Source organism: Danio rerio, chromosome 3, assembly GCF_049306965.1.
Source record: "Danio rerio strain Tuebingen ecotype United States chromosome 3, GRCz12tu, whole genome shotgun sequence".
Lineage (NCBI taxonomy): Eukaryota > Metazoa > Chordata > Actinopteri > Cypriniformes > Danionidae > Danio > Danio rerio.
In genome coordinates, this window is record NC_133178.1 from 49,027,106 (window position 1) to 49,047,335 (window position 20,230).

The window sequence follows — 20,230 nt, forward strand, 5'->3', positions numbered from 1 at the left end:
AAAAAGGCTGTCATGTTTTTTTTTTTTACTTTTTATTTTATTTTTCAAGATTAAGTAAATTTCATGATTAGTGGTTGGGGAAAAGGAGCAAGGACTCAATTGCAGAAAATAATATGGGTTTTATTAATAATAAAATACAAATAAAACAAAAAGGCAAAACAAACCCAGAGGGGGAAAACATTACTATAACACAAACAAACTTGGCTGAGTTAGCAATACAAGACTGAAGCAGTAACACAGGGGGAGTATCGATGACGAACTGGCACAAGAGAGCAGACATGAGGGGAATATAAACAGAAGTAAATTAACACACAAACAAATTAACATTATTAACTAATAATGGTTTACAAGGAGGGTGGGACTAGACAATAGACAAGAGAGCACATGACACTGAGACGGCACAAGCCATGTGCTCAAATAAAATGGACAAGAACACGCAGCCAATGAGAGAACTCATTACCCTGTTCAAATGACAACACAAGCACGCGGTGCATGTAAACACATATCATGTGCTAATGTGATGGTGTAGTGCAGCTGATTGATTTGAGTAACCAAAATGTGATGGTGCTGTGCAGCTGATTGGCATTGACATCGGCCAATCGGCACGTAGCACCGCCTTTTTAAACCTGATTGGTTAGTGCTTGGGATACGTCACGTCCGACTCCGACGCACTGGTTTGGGTGTCTGTAGCCGCGGCTACAGGTAGAGGCTCTGCGCTCGTTCTGAATTTTTTGTAAGTTGTTTGATTCGACCCACGTTAAGCTCTCTTTTGGCATTGTTCTAGTGCATCGTGTGGCGGTGGCTTTTCCCTTGGCTGTGGTGGCTGGATGACTGTTCAGTTGCAGGTATGTGATGGCTTTTAACTGGCTGAGTAATGGGGTTTAGCCGTATTTATCCTGCGTGTTTCATGCCGTACAGCTATTAATTCCGGCACCTCGCTGTATTGTATCGACCAACGAGTGATTAGAACATGTCTAAGTGTGCTCCCATTGGTAAGTGAAGCACGTATGATTTGGTGTGATCATTTAAAGGACCATGTTAATGGGCTTGTTTGCGCTTTTCCTCCTTAGGATCCTCCCTTTTCCCCTTTCTCCCCTTTCTCTTTTACCTCTGATCTTCCTCTGGTATCATTTGCTTACTAGCTCCCGTGTTCACCGCTATTGCCGTGGTTACCGGAGATCCCCTTCAACTGCTGCTAATGCTAACGCCGGCGTATTGACTGCCGCTTGGACACCACCAATGCAGCTGTTAGCTGGGACTGCGAGCAATAATTCTTAGCGTGCTGCTTCGTGCTCCCCTTCATTCTGTCGTTTGTTTATTTGTGTTGGATAATTGATTTGTTAACATTAGCAGTGTTCTGCTTTTTGTTGTGTCTTTAATTTATGCAAAGCATTGATTTGTTTTCGTTATTAAGATTATTCTTTTGTGTGTTTATTAGTCTTATTTCGAGTTACCGTTAATGTTTGGGTTTAGTGTAGGTCAGATGGTGCAACTACAGCTGTAGCTATCTTTCAATTAGATCATGTAAAGTAGGTGTTAACCTGATTGACCCACTTATTTGTGTTTTATTGGTTATTTATTTTTATTTATTTCAGGAACTGAGGTTTCCCCCGGTGGATGACGGGTCACTTTCCACTGGTGGTGGTGTTTCTCTACCATGTGCTGTGGGACACTGAGTGCGTGATAGCGTGATTTTTGAGTGCACTGTGGTGTGTGCGTGTGCTGGGGTAAAGTCTGTTCACTCGTACCCAGTCAGTGGGAACCTCCAATCCTGGTTTGGTTTTGTTTATTTATTGTTTCTTGTGTTTAATAATGAAGTGGGAGTTTTTGATGTGTTTTTAAGAACCGTACAATTTGACAGTTTTATTCCAAATAAATATTTTTGTACTTTTTCATTAACTCACGTCACTGTGCCTTTCTGGGAGAAACGAACCTGTGTCCTTTTCTAATAGTTGTTTCCCTAGGTAACTCCCGGGGTGGCGTAGTCGGTTATTTTTATTTAAAGAGATTTAAACCCTACTCTATACCCTCGTCACACTAAACACAACACCAACAGAAGACTGAACGCAAGCCACGAGTACACGATGAATGAAAACACCCACCTTGCACTCACACACGCAGCGTGCATGTTTCATCCCAGCACCAACAGAAACTGAAACCAACTGGACTGAGACGCTGGGAATAAAACACCACGCTGCTGACAAATCGTGAATACCCGGATTGCAGCATGCACTTGCAAACCCGCAAAGACCTCACGCGCCGGCATCAAGCGGGGACGCGCACGGACCATGCGCGTTCACAAATGGTGCTCATACAGAGACACACACACAATGACAAAACAAGTGCTCGACAAAAGAAAACTTGAGCCGAGCACAAAAGTCTGCCACCAAAACAAGAACTTACAAGACCAGAGTGGCAGAAACCTGACAATAAATCTCTTTTCAAAAGTATGTACTGGCATTCAAGAGTTTCGTTCGAGGAACTTTAGTGGAAAAAATAAAAGAGACTTCAACTTTGCTTTTTTATTACTTTTTATGCCATGCAATGAACTCAAGACCTTGGCTGCCTGAGAAAGTGAAGCAGAGATACCACAAATTACTGTGCGGACAGGATCAACACATAGGAAACATGTTCAACATACAAATTACACTCGTCAGTTTCATGATGAACTTTATCTTGATGATAAATCAGCTTAAAATATGAATATAGTAGCAGACAATGTGCACAATGTATGTAAGAGGTGCATACAAATTGTACATATATATTGCACTATATATATATATATATATATATATATATATATATATATATAGAACAAAAATAATAACAAAACAATATTTTTATTAGTAAATGTGGTAAAATTCTCAACTCATTAAAATTATATGTAACAAATACATTACTGCAAACAGTACTGCATACACAATTAATTCAGCTGGGACTGTAATTAATTGTGATTTAATAAGTGTATTTTACTGCAGGCCTAGTTTCTAATTAAACTTTCAAATATATTAAAGTATAAAATATACATGCTAATTTATGATGCATACAATGACTTTCCAGCTGGTTGTCAGGGGCGTTATGGTGTTCAGGCATAGTGCTAGGTATTTGGCTGGTTTAGGTTTGTTTATGTGGCTCTTTACTTGACACTTCCCAGCAGGCAGACCACAATATAAGACATTAATATTAGCTTCGATTTAGGTCATGCAGTCAGGTGACCCAAATTCAATGGCTAGCCATTGTCTACAAACAACATTATTTTGATGTTCAATAATGATGTCAAATAACGATGATATTTGATTAATTTCAGGTTGTGTTCAAAAGTGACCAAAATCCCACATCAAGCCAATATCTTAAGCCAACGTCATATTAACGTCAAATACTGACATTTATTTGTCACTTATAACAACCAAAATCTAATGTCTGATAGAGGTCATAATGGTAATGTTCACACAACATCAAACTGTAACATCATTAGATATTAATATTTGGTTGATTTTAGGTTGGACGTTGGACATTGGCAATATCCAGAAGTTGGATTCTGATGATTCTGGATTCCATTTTTAAACAAAATGCAATGTCCCCACATTGTTGAGGCACAACGTCAATCTGACATAATGTTGATGCGATGTGCCTGGTGGGTGCCATTTATATATATTTTTGTTCGATATTAAACTTTTTCCACATATCTGGCTGCTTTCTCGAAACAAAATATAAACATAACAGTGGAAAAATATGTAGACAATATGTAAAATAAATAAACCACAAATGCATCTCTGACTAAAATATAAAACAAACAAGAACCTATAATTTATTGTTGACCACTTTAGTAAATTAGGCACATTATCCAAAAACCAGGTCTTGATATGAAAGCAGGAGAACATGCAAACTCTGCACCGAGAGTGTCAACTGGCTCTGCTAGCATTTGAACCAACGACCCTCTAGCTATGGGGCAGCTGTGCTAGAGGGGGTTTCCAAAATGAAGATGAGAGATAAAGTTTAGGCTGTTATATATATATATATATATATATATATATATATATATATATATATATATATATATATATATATATATATATATATATATATATATATTTATATATATATATATATATATATATATATATATATATATATATATATATATATATATATATATTTATATATATATATATATATATATATATATATATATATATATATATATATATATATATATATTTATATATATATATATATATATATATATATATATATATATATATATATTTATATATATATATATATATATATATATATATATATATATATATATATATATATTTATATATATATATATATATATATATATATATATATATATATATATATATATTTATATATATATATATATATATATATATATATATATATATATATATATATATATATATATATTTATCTTTTTTTTTTTTTTTTTTTTTTTAATGATGCTGTAAGATTCCAAAATATCAGACCCTGAGAACTGTTATAGAATTTTATGAGACAAGATACAATACAACACTTGACTGTCTAATCTGAGAAGTGATGAAGAAATTAGCTGTTCAACTGTTCTATTCAAATCACTGTTGACAATGAAAATACAGGTTGGAAAAGCAGGGGGTAATGCAAGAACGTCATCCTTCTCCTTTCATCTCAAGCCACCCTTCTTGACCCTTATGTTACCTTCTGATCAGAGCACATTTCACATATAAAGTTCAAGGTTTTAATATGATGTATCTTGTAGCACTATATTCATGTTTGGTATCATTTTAAATGTCTCTGTGTGTTTGGTAAAGTGGTCTTAATTTTACAGTAATATTTTAATGGTATATGTTGATTTTGTTTCTGATTTTAAACAGATCTTTGCCAGGTACTCTCCCTCCTAAGAGATGGTTAAGTCCTCAAATTCACTAGTCAGGGGTCCCTGTGACACTTCAATTGACTTGAATTTATGGCTGTTTGTTTTGACTTGATTATATAAGGTAAAGATGTAAAAAAACACCCCATTGCAGCATCTCTGAGACTTATGCTGCAAAGTACTTCTCTGGTCAGGTATGCATCTATAATTCTTTGATTTATCTTTGATTAATGGATGTTGTATTGTTACAGTCTCATCTATGAATTGGCTTCCTGATGGTTTTATTATGTAATTGGCAGAATACAATTTTACCTGACAAATAAAATGTTAAGTTTTGATTAATTCTGGAGTTTTCCCAATTCACTGTATCCAGTAGATTATGAGGAGTCTGCCCTACATTTATGGTCTGGCATAAGTTATTTGATTGATAGGCGCATTTGAATATACGTTGCCCTTCTCAGCCGATAACATGTAGATCTTTTAATCATCTAATCACTGTTGCACGGGCTTGGCTAAAGGATCTATTCTTTTAGGAATAGGTGAGCGTTATGCAACCAGCCTATTTAAATATTAGTTTACACTGCACCCGGTTAAGTTTTCACGGCAAACCCGGAGCGTGAAACTCTAATGAACACATAATTTAGAATATTGGACCCCAAAAAATATCAAAACTCTAAATTAAATCATAAATGATGAACGTGATCCATACTTACAAATAGAAATACAATCTAAATTGTAGGATCATTTAAATTGAAGTCAGATTGAATTCGGAGCTAAAAAACGAATATAAATAAATTCTAATAAATAACAAAATTCTTTTCAGAAGCACTAGTAAAGGCTTACATGCATTAAACCTTCGACCATGCTGTTAGTTTCGTCATTGGGCTAATAGATGGACTCCTACAATGCAATTGGCTAGTTAGTGATTAGTGATAGGAATCAGCTGTCAAATTAGTTTGTGGAACTTCACTTACACACACACACACACACACACACACACACGGAAGGATGGACGGATGGATGGACGAACGAAGGTTCTGGTTTGGTTTTTCACACTAGTTCAACTAAATACTAGTGAATACACAACCGCAAACATGATTTAGAGTTTTGATTCAAGAGTTTTAGTGTCTTGGTGAAGATTATCAGTATACTTAAATGTTCCTCTCACACATATATGCACACAAACACTCTATTGTTGTTTGGAAGTATACATTAAATCACAATCCATTTTCTGTGCGTAGGATGAACAGGCTTAGATATTCTGCTTAACATCTCATTATGTGTATTAAAGAAAAGAAAAACTGGAACATACAGTATACATAAAAATGCTTCAAACTGTAATATATGGGTGAAAATCTTTATAAGGGTAAACAGATGACATTGTGAGGATTTGCATTGTGAGTTTGAAAATCCCCATGCTGTACCAGAGAACATTTCAAAGCCTTTAGCTTAATGAAAACCTCAGCTACTGGTGGTAAAGTTTGATTACAGTACTGTAAAGGCTCTTGGCACAAGTAGCATTTTGCTGATTGCGTTGCTGATACAAATGTACGGCTTTCAAGGAAATGTTTTTCACCTCACAAAATTTATAAAAATTATTTAAAGCAGTATATAGGAAACAAATGAAAAAATAAATGTAAATGGCTTTGTCCTGTTTGTACATGCACGGAGCGTAAGTATGGTTCTTTCAGTCTTGCACAAATACAGTGAAACTCGTCAGCTCTTTTATTAGCACACCAGGTTAGTTAGCTTGTACAAAAGCGGTGATGAAAGATGCTTATTAGAGACTGGGAATATTTTATTCGAGTGGTGTGACTGCTGCCATACCTGTACTCTCACAAATCGCTTTAAAGAATGGAAGTGAGTAGCTGTTGCGCACATACCAGCAGTGCAGACCTATACACGCACATTCAGAAGAATTCATCTCTCAGCAGTTCCTGTTGCCCTCCAGCGAGTGAGTCCTGCTGCAGACATTGATCAAAATGACTTGTAGCATGTAGAGGTTCGAAATCTACCTCCTTTATGTCCCTTTGCTACCGACAGCCTGCCTCATCCACTCAAGCAGGACAAAGAACAAGAAACTCACGCAGCTGCACAAAAGAGCCTGTGCAGCTCAGTCCTAATGCAGATTTGTTTCCTTCCTTCAAATACTCTGAAACTTTTTTCATGGTCAAATGAGAATCAATCAAATACAGTTGAAGTGTCCACCTTCTTGTCAAACTTTAGTTTGTTTTAAAATTAGTGCTGTCACAATTTGCATGTTCATTCATTCATTCATTTTCTTGTCGGCTTGGTCCCTTTACTAATGCGGGGTTGCCACAGCGGAATGAACCGCCAACTTATCAAGCAAGTTTTTACGCAGCGGATGCACTTCCAGCCGCAACCCGTCTCTGGGAAACATCCACACACACACTTTCACACACACACTCATACACTACGGATAATTTAGCCTACCAAATTCACCTGTACCGCATGTCTTTGGACTGTGGAGGAAACCAGAGCACCTGGAGGAATTCCACGCGAAGGAATGGAGAACATGCAAACTCCACACAGAAACGGCAGAAACGGCAACTGAGCCAAGGTTCGAACCAGCAACCTTCTTGCTGTGAGGTGACAACACTACCTACTGCGCCACTGTCGCACCTAAACTTTCATGTTAATGCATGCAATTAATTTGAAATATTTAACACGTGAAAAAAAAAAAAAAAAACGCAACTAATGCAGCTTGAGCACTACCTTTTTTGCACTTCTTCTACGAGTGATGTCACTGGGGGTAGGGTTAGGGATGGGGTTGGTGTACGCATTAAAACAGCTTACAGGAGGCAAAGCGAGAGCTCATGCTCCCCCTCGCTGGAGCTCAGCTCTGCTCAAATGGCTCTGCAGCGAGCACCCTCTCAAAAAAAATGTGGATAAGACCAAGGAAGCACTTTTAGAAGGAAAGTTTCAGTATAAAACAATTAATGTCGCATCACCAGGCTATCCAGTGTTTCCTCCAGAGTTCCATGCATTGTCGGGTGTTTTACTTTTAATCTTTAGACTTTAACCCTCTCAAGGCAGGCGTTGCTGATTTGCAACAGTTAAAAGCATAGACTTTGCCTGTTTCTAAAATTTAATTTGAGCCTGAACGGGTTAACTGCAGTTCAGCAGTTCACTTTCATTCAGCAACATATTGTTCATGTCTTGTAGGGCTTTGCAATTAATCGAAAATCCGATTTCAATTTCGGCTTCTAACGATTATGAAAAAGCATTAATCTAGATCAGGGGTGTCCAAACTCGGTCCTGGAGGGCCGGTGTCCTGGAGAGTTTAGCTCCAACTCTAATCAAACACATCTGAACCAACTAATCAAGCTCTTACTACATATATTAGAAACTTCCTGGCAGGTGTGTTGAAGCCTGGAGCTAAACTAAGCAGGACACTGGCCCTCCAGGACCGAGTTTGGACACCCCTGATCTAGATAAACCATTATTCCATCATATACCACCACCTTTCCAGTTGTACACATTTGTTGTTGTGCAAAGTTCAGTTCCACGTGAAAATGATTAAAAGCATGTACTGCAATGTAACTTTTTCAGCGCAGGATGCGCATCATTCATATTTTAAAAGCGCGAAAGAGCACATGCTCTGTGTGTGTGCACGCTGCGCTTAGCCTCGGACAGGCTCTGGGATGAGCAGAGCACACACATCTAACACCATCTTAATGTGAGCGCTTAAATGGTCAAATACATGCACATTTATGTCAGAGTGTGGTGTTTAGTGATTATTCATTTTAACACTCGTTTGTGTAATAAACAAACAAGTTAAGAATCAAAAGACTTGTGAAAGAGAAACCATATCAGAGCTGCACTATTCTTAAAGTGACAGCGCACTATATTTCTGCTGCCCACTGTTGTTATTATTAATCAAACAACAAAAGGAGAAAATCACTCACTGCTCTTGACTGAGGGACTTTTGTAGCTGAAGTTTTTTTTTTTTTTTTTTTTTTCTTACAGTGCTTAAAGCACAGTTTAAACATAACATATTTGATAACCAATTTCTAATAAATGATTTCTTTTATCTTTGCTATGATGGCGGTACATTACATTTTACTAGATACTTTTTAAGGTACTAGTATTAAGAAGTGACATTCAAAGGCTTAATTAGTGTAATTAGGTAAGTCATTGTATAACAGTGATTTCTTCTGCAAACAATCAAAAACATATATTTTCTAAAGAGGCTAATGGTTTTGTCCTATTAAAATATGTTTCAAAATATTTACATCTGCTTTTATTCTAGCCGAAATAAAACAAATAAGCCTTTCTCCAGAAGAAAAACTATTATAGGAAGTACTGTGAACAATTCCTCTGTTAAACTAAAAAAATTCCCGGGACCTCACAATTCACAAATTAAACACTGCTTGTTAGTGAATATTTGTTCATTTGTGTATTAAATAGTTTAAGCTAAATCCAACTAACATGAACTCATGACCTGTTAATGTATCTCTTAATGTCATGGGCATGGCTTTACTTGGAGGGATACATTATCATTAAATCATTCTTAACTACACATGAAGTCCTGTGTTTAAATCAACATTGGCTTATTCTGAAATATGTATTTCTGGAGATCATAAATGATGTAGAAAACTGTTTGGCCACTGAAAAGCTATTTGATTTAGAAAGTAGCGACTAGTTGCGTCACTACTTGTTGTGACGCTACTGCCCAACACTACTATATACATTTTACAAGAATTTTGTAAAGTGATAGCCACTGATTAATAGTGGGAGAGAAAATAATAATAATATAGTAGTCAATGGCTTCTAGTTTCCAATATTCAATTCATTTCTAGAGCTTTTACAATGTAGATTTGGTAAAATAAGCTTAAGTTCTAGTAATTAATAGTAAATGTTCTAATAGACATTATTTAGAATGTGTGTGTATGTGTGTGTATGTGTTCAGCAAAGCAAAAATAAACAAATAAAATAAACAAATAAATAAATACACAAATAAATGAATGAATGAATGAATGAATAAACAAATAAATAAACAATATCCACTTAACTAAATAAATAATGACAAAAGTTTCATTTTGGAGATACTAGACCTTTAACTAAGACACCCCATAAAAAATATACTACATAAAATGATTGCTTGTGAAAGGACTTATGATTACTCTACAACTAATTTGAGTGATCACAAAACATTGACCCCATTTACATGTGTGATCACATGACCAAGATAGATCTTTATATAACATTTAAATATTCAGATGTCTATTCTGCTGCACGCACAACCTCTGCCATACAGAGAAAAACACATTCGTTCTTGAAACCTCTTTTCTTGAACTACAGGGGGAGTAAGAGAAGCAAAGCTTCATTGTTAATGCCACAAAAACACGGAGAAAAGGCTGGAGTGATAATTACAGGATATTGAATAGGACCTCAAGCCAACAAGGTCAGCAATACAATAATTATAGTTGTAACGGCGCACATATGTGTGAAGGTGGCTAATAGGAGAGCTGGACTGTAATTACTTGTCAGGTCCTGAGTTTACGCATCATGTTTACAGTCATGTTGAGATTACCTGAGCTGTGTCTAATGAAAGAAAGGTTGACTAATTCTTTCATCCAAGGTCAGTTGAACAACTGCTAGGGTGTGTGTACATAACAGAAATCAAACCCTACACTCCTAACTCATCATATTATAATGGTCAGGGCCTTTGGGTGTCACTTTTTGATGGTCAGTGTAGGGATACAGAGTAAGGATTAACAATCAATCAAAATACAATTGCAATCATGATTTTCAAGCACATCTTGTCAGGGAAGCTTGGGTATTTAATCAGTTGTACACTTTCAATGAACAGGGTTGAATCTGCAAAACTATTTCTATCTATCTATCTATCTATCTATCTATCTATCTATCTATCTATCTATCTATCTATCTATCCATCTATCCATCCATCCATCCATCCATCCATCCATCCATCCATCCATCCATCCATCCATCCATCCATCCATCCATCCATCCATCCATCCATCCATCCATCCATCCATCCACCCACCCATCTATTATAAGGGCTGGCAACACTAAAAATAAACATCCTCATTGTATGCTACAATTCAACAACTTGGTGGTTTAGTTGTAAATAGAAAGCTAATAACTACCTCAAGAAACTTATGTAAGTATAGTCAAATTTAGCATTATTGTTATTTTTATTATTATCTTTTTTAAACATGATGGTAAAACACAAACGGCAATATAAATGTATTAAAATATATGCTTGTTGGTTGTTAAAATGTAATAATGGCAAAAAAAAACTACTAATTTGTTAGTAGTTCAATGTAGATGTGTATTCTGGAAAATGTTCTTACTTCTTGGTTTCAAGTGTGGTCCTGAAAAATCTGTTGGATGGGCTATCTAAAGGTACTGTGCCTGACTTCCAGCAGCAACAATGCGGTTTTCGTCTGGGCCGTGGCACACTGGACCAGCTTTATACCCTCATCAGGGTGCTCCAAGGTTCATGGGAGTATGTCCAACCAATCCAAAGGTGTTTTGTGGACTTGGAGAAGTGGACTTGGGAGTGCTGTGGCAGTATGGGGTCAGAGGCACTTGGTTAAGGGCTGTCTCATCCCTGTATGTAGGAGTAGGAGTTTGGTTAATTTTGCCAGCAATAAGTCAGACTTGTTTACAGTGCATATTGGTCTTTGCCAGGGCAGCCCTTTGCCCTCAATTCAGTTCATATTTTTTTTTATGAACAGAATTTCAAAGTGCAGCCTTGGGCTGGTGGGGGTCCTGTTTGGGGACCAAAGGATTTTATCTTTGTTATTCGCAGACGATGTTGTTCTGTTGTCTTCATCTAACATAGACCTTCAGCATGCACTGGGACAGTTTGCTGCTGAGTGTGACGCGGTTGGATGAGAATCAGCAAGTCCTTGTCCATAGTGCCTTACTGGAAAAGGTGGTTTGCCATCTCCAGCTTGTAGGATAGTCCTTACCCCAGGTGGAGGATTTCAAGTATCTTGGGGTTAAGTTCACGAGTGAGGGAAGGATGGAGTGTGAGATTGACAGGCAGAACGGTGCAGCAGTAATGTGGTTAATGTATTGGTCAGTTGTAGTAAAGAAGGAGCTGAGCCGAATACAAATCTACATGTCAATCTATATTCCTACCCCCACCTATGTTCATTAACTTTGGGTCATGACCGAAAGGACAAGATCTTGCATACAAGTGGCTGAAATTAGTTTTCAATGCAGGGTGGCAGGGTGCACCCTTATAGATAGGTTGAGTGGCTCTGTCACCCAGGAGGAGCTTGGGGTAGAGCCGCTGCTCCTCCACATCGAGAGAAGTCAGCTGAGATGGCTCGAACATCTGTTTCAGATGCCACTTAGATGCCTACCTAGGGAGGTGTTCCGGGCATGTCCCACATGGGAGGAGGCCTCGGGGAAGACCCAGGACACACTGGAAAGACTATGTCTCTTGGCTGGCCTCCAGGGATCCCCCTGGAGGAGCTGGAGGAAGTGTCTGGGGAGAGGGAAATCTGGAGTAGAGATCTGCGCGGGACTAAATTTTGAATCCCGCTCCCGCCCGCCACGTTTTAGCCTGAACCCGACCGCTCCCACTTATATTAAGAATTTATTGTCCCGCTGCCCGACCCGCCCCGTTTTCTGGCCGCCGCACCCGATCCTGCTAAAGAGCGGGGGAAAATAAAAACGAAAATCCCCCAGCTATACAGTCCAGACAGCCAAGCTGTCTGTATAAACACACACACACACACACACAGACAAATCTCTCTCTCTCATACGCGCGCGCACTAACACACACACAAGCACCAAGCAGACACACAGGCGTTTGCTGTTATATCAACTCAAAGGCTTGTAATACCATGTATCAAGTACCAATGTAATACCAAAAGGTTTTATATAAAAGTATATAAATACTGAGTTGCGCCAGCTCCGGGCCGCAGCGCACATTACTCTCGGGCCGATTCCGGCTCGGATGCAGCAGTGTCGGCTCGCTTACGGCCACCGCATCTGGCCCGATTGATTCGGGCCGGAATCGGGCAGTGAGTCCACAAGCATCCAAAGTCCGGCAGCCGGAGCCGGGCTGAGTGGTAAGTCTCTGGCAGGCGAGAATCTAGCCGGAACTGGCCCGAGTGTATTTTGCTATCTGGAAATAAGCTCTCTCTCTCTCTCTCTCTCTCTCTCTCATTCGCGCGCACGCACTAACATACACACACACAAGCAGCAAGCACACACACAGGCAAAGCTCTCTCTCTCTCTCTCTCTCTCTCTCTCTCTCTCTTTCTCTCATTCGCATAGCAATAGCACGCTCCCGTCCCAAATTAAACCCGTTACCGACCACTCCCGCGATTTATTCTGAAATTTATTCCCGCGCCGCAGAAATCTGGTCGGGTCCTGCGGCGCCCGCGGGACAGCCGCGGGAATGCAGACCTCTAATCTGAAGTTCTCTCCTGCCCCAATGCCCCGGATAAGCGGATGAAAACGACATGACATGACTTGATGATGGCATGACATGAAGGTCTTTTTAGCCCTTCCCCTCAGTCCTACGCCTTCAAGCTAAAGAGAATTGAGACACCCCTTTTTTGCGCATTCAAATAATGGGGTATTGTTTTTCCAATGGATAGGTAAGGAGAAGGCCTAAGTTGTAGAATTGGGATTGGGAAAAGACACAATATATGAACAACTCTTAAGGCCAACGTCATTTCTTCAGCAGTTGATCTTTTTCATGCACAGACATGCTGTATCCACCTGATTTGTTGACAAATGGGTTGCCAATCCATTCCTTTCAATTCTTCATTGAGCCTTTTCCTTTTTGCTAAGAATCTTTCCAGAGGCGTCTGTTACTTAAATTTATTTTTTACAATTGAGTGACCGAGATGTAACTAAGAGAATATGGTGAAAATTCAAAATAAAAGATAAAAAAAAATGTTTAGACTACATAAAATGAAAATAATTTGCAGCCGGTTCGCGACCCGGGGGTTTGAAACCGCTGCTATAGAGCGTGTGACTGGACAAAAGGTTAGATAAGAAATTGAACTATTAGGTGATGTCCAAAAAAAGGCTTATCTATTTAGATGGAAGTGACACACTGCAAGATTTAATATCATAAGACGAACATACTAGCATGGCCACACAGCCAATGTTACCACATAAAACTCCATTACTAGGTTTAGACATCCCTGCATTAAGGAAAATATCTTATAGTGTGCCTTTTACTATAGGCTTTACAATAATGGCAAACTATTACCAAATGGGTCATTGAATGGAGAACAAACATAATGCTAAAGAGGTACCCTAAAACTCATAGGGTTTCACCAAGGACGTCTAACCAAGCATCAATATGTAATGGGTTAGGGGAGAGAATTTGTTACCCAAACATAATAGTCCGCAAATGGTATGTAGTGCAGTCCGTCAAGAAGAAATCATCTTTTGTTTTCATCCCTTTGCATATTCAGCCTCCATCCAGCCCACATAGATGTTAATGTACACCCACACAAACACATTTGTGCTAACAGGGCATGCTTATTTTCCTGCACCCTCTTGTTCTCAATGGATTTCTCACTTCCTAAAACCCACACACTTCAAATACACACTGGCTCTCACACACACACACACACATACAGTACATACCGCGGCTTTGTAGGCAAGAAGCTCTGGGTGCAACATCAGCTGAAATTGAATCCAGAGGCTAGATCTGGTTGTATCTCTCACACACATAATCTCTGATCCCAGTTCTGCAGAGTTTTCTTCTCTGGCCTGGTCAGAGGCTTTAGGGACAAAATCCTACCAGCCTGCACTTTGTCTAATGGAGGGTAAAAGGGCCCTGGCCAAAGTAGCATATCACTGAACTGCTGACTTTAGTTGGCCTCGGAGAACTCTGAGAAACATCATCCACGCTGTAGAGAGACGCTTTCAGAACTTGCTTATACGCATTTGTGTGTGTGTTTGACTTGTTTCGTGAGATCTTCTTACTGATCTCTCATTCATATTCATAAGGTTATATTTTATGTTTGGTTAAACGATAGACAGTGGTCGGGGCGGTTCAAGGGTCAGTGGATATTTCATCTGTGCAGACCATTACAATATGATTTTTTGAGGGGAAATTTTTTTTTATCATTTTTGCAAAGTTCATGACATTGTATTTTAATGAAAGAGCACCACACAATGTCATGCCTTGTGTTGCAAAGTATCTAATACATTGGAAGTTCTGGAATTATATTCAGTGTTTTGTGTCTATGCAAATGCACTGCTTATGTAAAAAAAAATAAGTATAAATGTACTTAATTTAATTGTATTATTCTCTTGGAGATAATAAACTTTAATATTAAAGGCCACCTAATTGTATGTTAGGAGAGCACATTTATCAACCATGCCTTTATTTGCCACACACATTTTCAACACAATACAGAAAAAAAAAAAACAAGTTGAAGAGAGGTAGCATTTAGAAAGAGCAAATAGATAAATGGGTGAGGGAGAGGCAAAAAAAAAATAAAAAATCTCCCTCTCACATTACCCTTAAATTGGGGCTGTGTAAGATCAGGGAGAAAAAAAGCCTCAGCAATCAAGCACATAAACACAAAGACATAGACATAACATTGCAACAGGGAATGGGGATATGGTCCGATAAGGGCAGGCAGCCATCTGGTCCTGCTGCCAGGGGTGCTGGTCACAGACCCGCCTACCCACTCCAGTGGGTGAAAGCACACAAAGGCATTGGATGCGGGGCTAGGTAGTGATAGAGTTCAACCGGTGTCCTTGACAGGGAGCAGGAATTCTGAGCGTCTCCTTATCTTTAAATCCTGGAGAAGTTTTTTGTCTCCAGCTGAGGCCGTCTGGCAGGAAAAACACAGGAAAGCAAAAAGAAAAGAACATTTTTTTTTTTTTTTTGACAATTTCTGCCAATTACACAAATATTTAATGTCCGTCACTGGTCTTTAGGTCTGGCCAAATCTTGTTGCAAAGCCGTTTCACCCCGATGTTTTCCGATTTGTAGTCTAAAGGACATCACAGGGCACGCACATGACAGTTGAAAGTTTTGCACACCAGACGCTAGAGATGCCGCGGAATCCGCGGATAAACCGTGGATCGGGCGGATGACGTGACGAAAAATAATATTTTAATTAAATTCGGGCGGGTGGTGGGCGGTTGTACTGTTTTTGTACACATAGCTGGTGCACCAACGAAAAATCCTAGGACTGACTTCACAGAATGAGAGGAGGAATCGGATACACTAATTCTGGATAAAGTACAGAAGTCTTCATCTACAAACTTCCGTATAGACGGATCAGCAGAGGAAAATCTACTTGCCTTTTGGGAGAATCAAGGCAGTCATTCCCACATCTACAGCACCTTGCCAAGAGAATTCTATGCATTCCAGCAACAAGTGCTGCGAGTGAGCGCTCCTTCAGTGCAGCAGGGCGCATTAGAGGCCAGGCGCTCTCATCTGAAATGTTGAAATGATGTGTCAAGATGCGTTTTCTAGGCTACAATAATAATAATAAAAAAAATTGTACAGTACAGTGCGTTTAATTTAGGCTATTTATTCATTTTTGTCCCTGTGCGCCAATTAGAGACGGAGTTCACTGCTGCTATTCTTAGAGCTTTATAGGGGTGCTTCTCATTTCTTATTTGTGTATCCTTATTTCCTTTCCTTGCTTTCTTTCCTCGTCTTTCCACCCCTATAGGATGCAAGGGAAGGATGCAAGGAAAATACTCAATGACCGAGGAATCGAATTAAGTGAAAAGACACGTCCTCGTATTGTTTAGCGTCACTTCAAAGCGTCAATTAATGCTGGATTTGACTTGCACGTTTGGATTAACTGCATGTCATTAAAGTCATTCTCTATTTTCTAATAATCAATAAAGAAACATTCATTTAATAATAAATAGGAATAAGCCATTCAAATAAAGAGCTCAGTCAGCGGATGACGGGCAGGTGCGGTTTTAAAATTTGGTCAAAATTGTTAGTGCGGAAGGATTGCGGATGGATGATGAGTTTTGTGATGCGGTTGCGGATGAAATAATAGCCCATCCGTGCATCTCTACCAGACGCACACATTCGCATGCTATTTAAAATAAAACTAATCAGATGGTGCTCTGTGGTGCGACAAAAATATGAACAGTGTCCTGAGTCGTGGCTGGGCGTGGCAAACAGCCGCAGACTTGCGCTGTCGGTGTGTGTACCCTGATAGAAACCCATATTTAGAATTCTAAAAAAATGCATGGCGCTACATGACGCTTCTGGTGTGCGACCTGCTTAATACTACAGTTTGGTTTGTAGTGACCCTGCTCACCACCGTTTCAATTAAGCCAGCCAGCTTGGTGGGGTTTTAAACTGCACCAACCAGTTTCATTAAACGTCGAAACCCCAGGATAATAAGCATAAGCCCATCAGCAGAAACCCTGTTATCAAGGTTCTGAATAGGTAAATATCTTCAATATCCCCAAGGGACAGAACAGCCAGTCTCACGATGTGCCACTTCTCCCACCCATTCATCACGTATCCTGTCGCAAACGTCCCCGCATTTCAAGTGGGTTCTCCTAAGCCCAAACTTCTCATTAAGAAGATGGATTCAATTGTGTTCAGAGACCAGTTGATCAAATCCATAATTCCTTATTCGTTTGGATAGTAGGGCATGAAGAGCCTCCGAGATAGAATAAGACAAGAGGAGCCAGCCAGGAGAGATATTTACATGACACTTAAGTGGACTTAAAATAAAAATAAATGTTTAAGTCGGCGCAAATAGCAGAGTTCTGGTTTGCAGACTTCCATCCCTCTTTCTTTCTTTGTTTTATGTTTAGTTACTTCCCTGCCATAACAATACCAAAAAAGTCTTTATAATCTGTATATAGGTGTCAGTATAGTTCTTCGTCCCACCATGGTCAAGAATGTGCCCTATACTAACCCTTGGGAGAAGCAATAGTAGAATAAAGTATTTTATGTGGGCACAAAAATATTCTTAGCTTAATCACACTCTGATTGAATCACTGAAGCCACGTGGTCTGTGTAGTAAGGGGGTGGAGCCGAGAGCCACAGGAACGGAACGAGGCCAGCGGGTGATTGAAGTAGCACCTGTGGCAACCCCAGAGAGAGAACTGCACAGAGAAACACAGAGACCAGCTACTTTCTGTCACGATGGGGAGGAGTAGAATACGTGGAGCTTACCACTGTAGAAAGAGTCCAGGAACGTCGCCGCCTAAAGAGAGACATAACTTGCTGCTACTGCCATGATGGGGAGGAGCAGTGAGCGAAAGGGATGGGTGGGTTCACTGCCGAGTGCCCGTTATCCAGAGGAGCCATTGCCTACCAGCGGGGAACAGGGCACAGCAGGCAGCTGTCCACCTAGAGGTGGCTAGTGCTGTACAGCTGGTTGAGGACCAAAGGACAGCATGTTTGGAGAACTTTCTTTTTTATCTCTTAATCTCTTCTGTTTCTCCTCAGTTTTGTTTTCCATTACCTTTTCTCTCGGCCCGATTGTTTTAAAGGTCTCGCGGGCTGTGATACCACCCGACAGGTGGCCATCTAACTTTATTACAGTCTGTTTTACCTGCCAACACTCCCATTTTTTTCCAGGGAGTCTTCCGTATTTCAGACCCATCTCCTATTTTGGTCAGTCTCCCGGAATTAAATTTATTTATATTTGGCTAAACTAACACTTCAAGCTTTCAGCCCTGCTTTTAACCAGGAGTATAAGGATATTTCTTATATAAGAATATAATAATATTTATATAAATATTTGTCATTGTGGTTATGAAACCTTGTTTTGTAGCAGGATTAGCGCAGCTTTAGCTGTTTTGTTTTATGGTGCCAAGTGTGCAGTGTGAAGTGGTTTATGCCTATAGATGATTAACACCCATCAGCCAGTTGAATTCCTCATACTCACAAGCTTTGGACAGTAACCAAACCACTGTAAGTTGCATATAAGAAGGCATTTCAGCATTTAAGGAGAAAACTGTCAAAATGTGATGGAAAAAAATGTGAGCTGGAGTGACTCATAGTTTGAAAAGCCCATTCAGGATAAACTTTATTGTACAATCAGCAATTTATGATAAGAAGATATGCAAAGCTATAGAGTCTGTAAAAAAAAAGGCTGATTTTGTCCAATCAATGACACTTACACTGCAAATATGGAAATAAGTGTTTAACCCAGGGTTTATTAATTCAGGCAATGTAGTATGTAGTCAAAAATGGATTTTTCCCCCCTTTTTCATAAAAAATAAATAAATAAATAAATAAATTTTATACAGTATTTGGCAAGGATTTCAAAACACCAAAACACCCCAGCAGGCACAGGACATCAATATGGCATCAGATTTATGGTCTGGTTTACGTTGTGTACCCCAATGTCTTCGGAAGTTGCATTTTGTTTGGAAATGACAATCGGGTTGACTTCAGAACCCAATGTCAGGCTGATTGGAAATTCGGACAGATGTTGCAGTTTGATTACTTTCCAACGCAACCTAAAACAACAACATATGAAGTAATAATGATGATACAGCTTGACTTTTTGTAGACGTTACCAATGTGACGTTTGTCAGATGTTGGATTTTGGTTGCCATACCTGATAAATAAATGTCAGTAATTGATATCAATATGACAATGGTATAAGATGTCAGCTTGACCATGGATTTTGTCACTTTTCAACATAACATAAATTCAACAAAATATTAACATCATTTCACATCGTTATTGGACGTCAAAATAGCATTGTCCTTGGACACTGGCGACCTAAATCTAACCTAATATTACCATCGTATGATGTTATGTTTCTGCTTAGACCAGGGATGGGCAAACTTGATCCTAGAGGGCCAGTGTCCCTGCAGAGTTTTGTTCCAACTCTAATCAAACACACCTGCTTGTAGATTTCTTGTGATCTTGAAGACACTAATCAGCTTGTTCAAGTGTGTTTGATTAGTGTTGGAGCTAAACTGTGCAGGACACCGGCCCTCCAGGACCGAGTTTGCCCATCCCTGTCTTAGACAGTTTATTTATTCCAGACTAGTACTTAGCACTGTTACCTTGTTAATTACTTGCACCTGTAGAGTGGCAATGTGCCATCAGCTGTTCAGTGCTGATGTGTATGTAGAATTTGCAATGTGTACAACAGTGGTGTCCAAACTTGGTCCTGAAGAGCCGGTGTCCTGGGGTCCGTTCTTCGTACCTCGCTTCAATGATCTAAGATGATTTGGCAGATCCTGGATCTTCTCATCTCAATAACTGATCTCTTGCTAATTTGGTTCTTCAAACAAGTTTGCGAATCAGATTAGAATGTCTGGATGAACTGAGCTGAGATCACTGCGTGTGTTGTGAAGGACAGATCTATCGATCCTCGAAATCATGATCAGCAATGCACCGATTGGCTG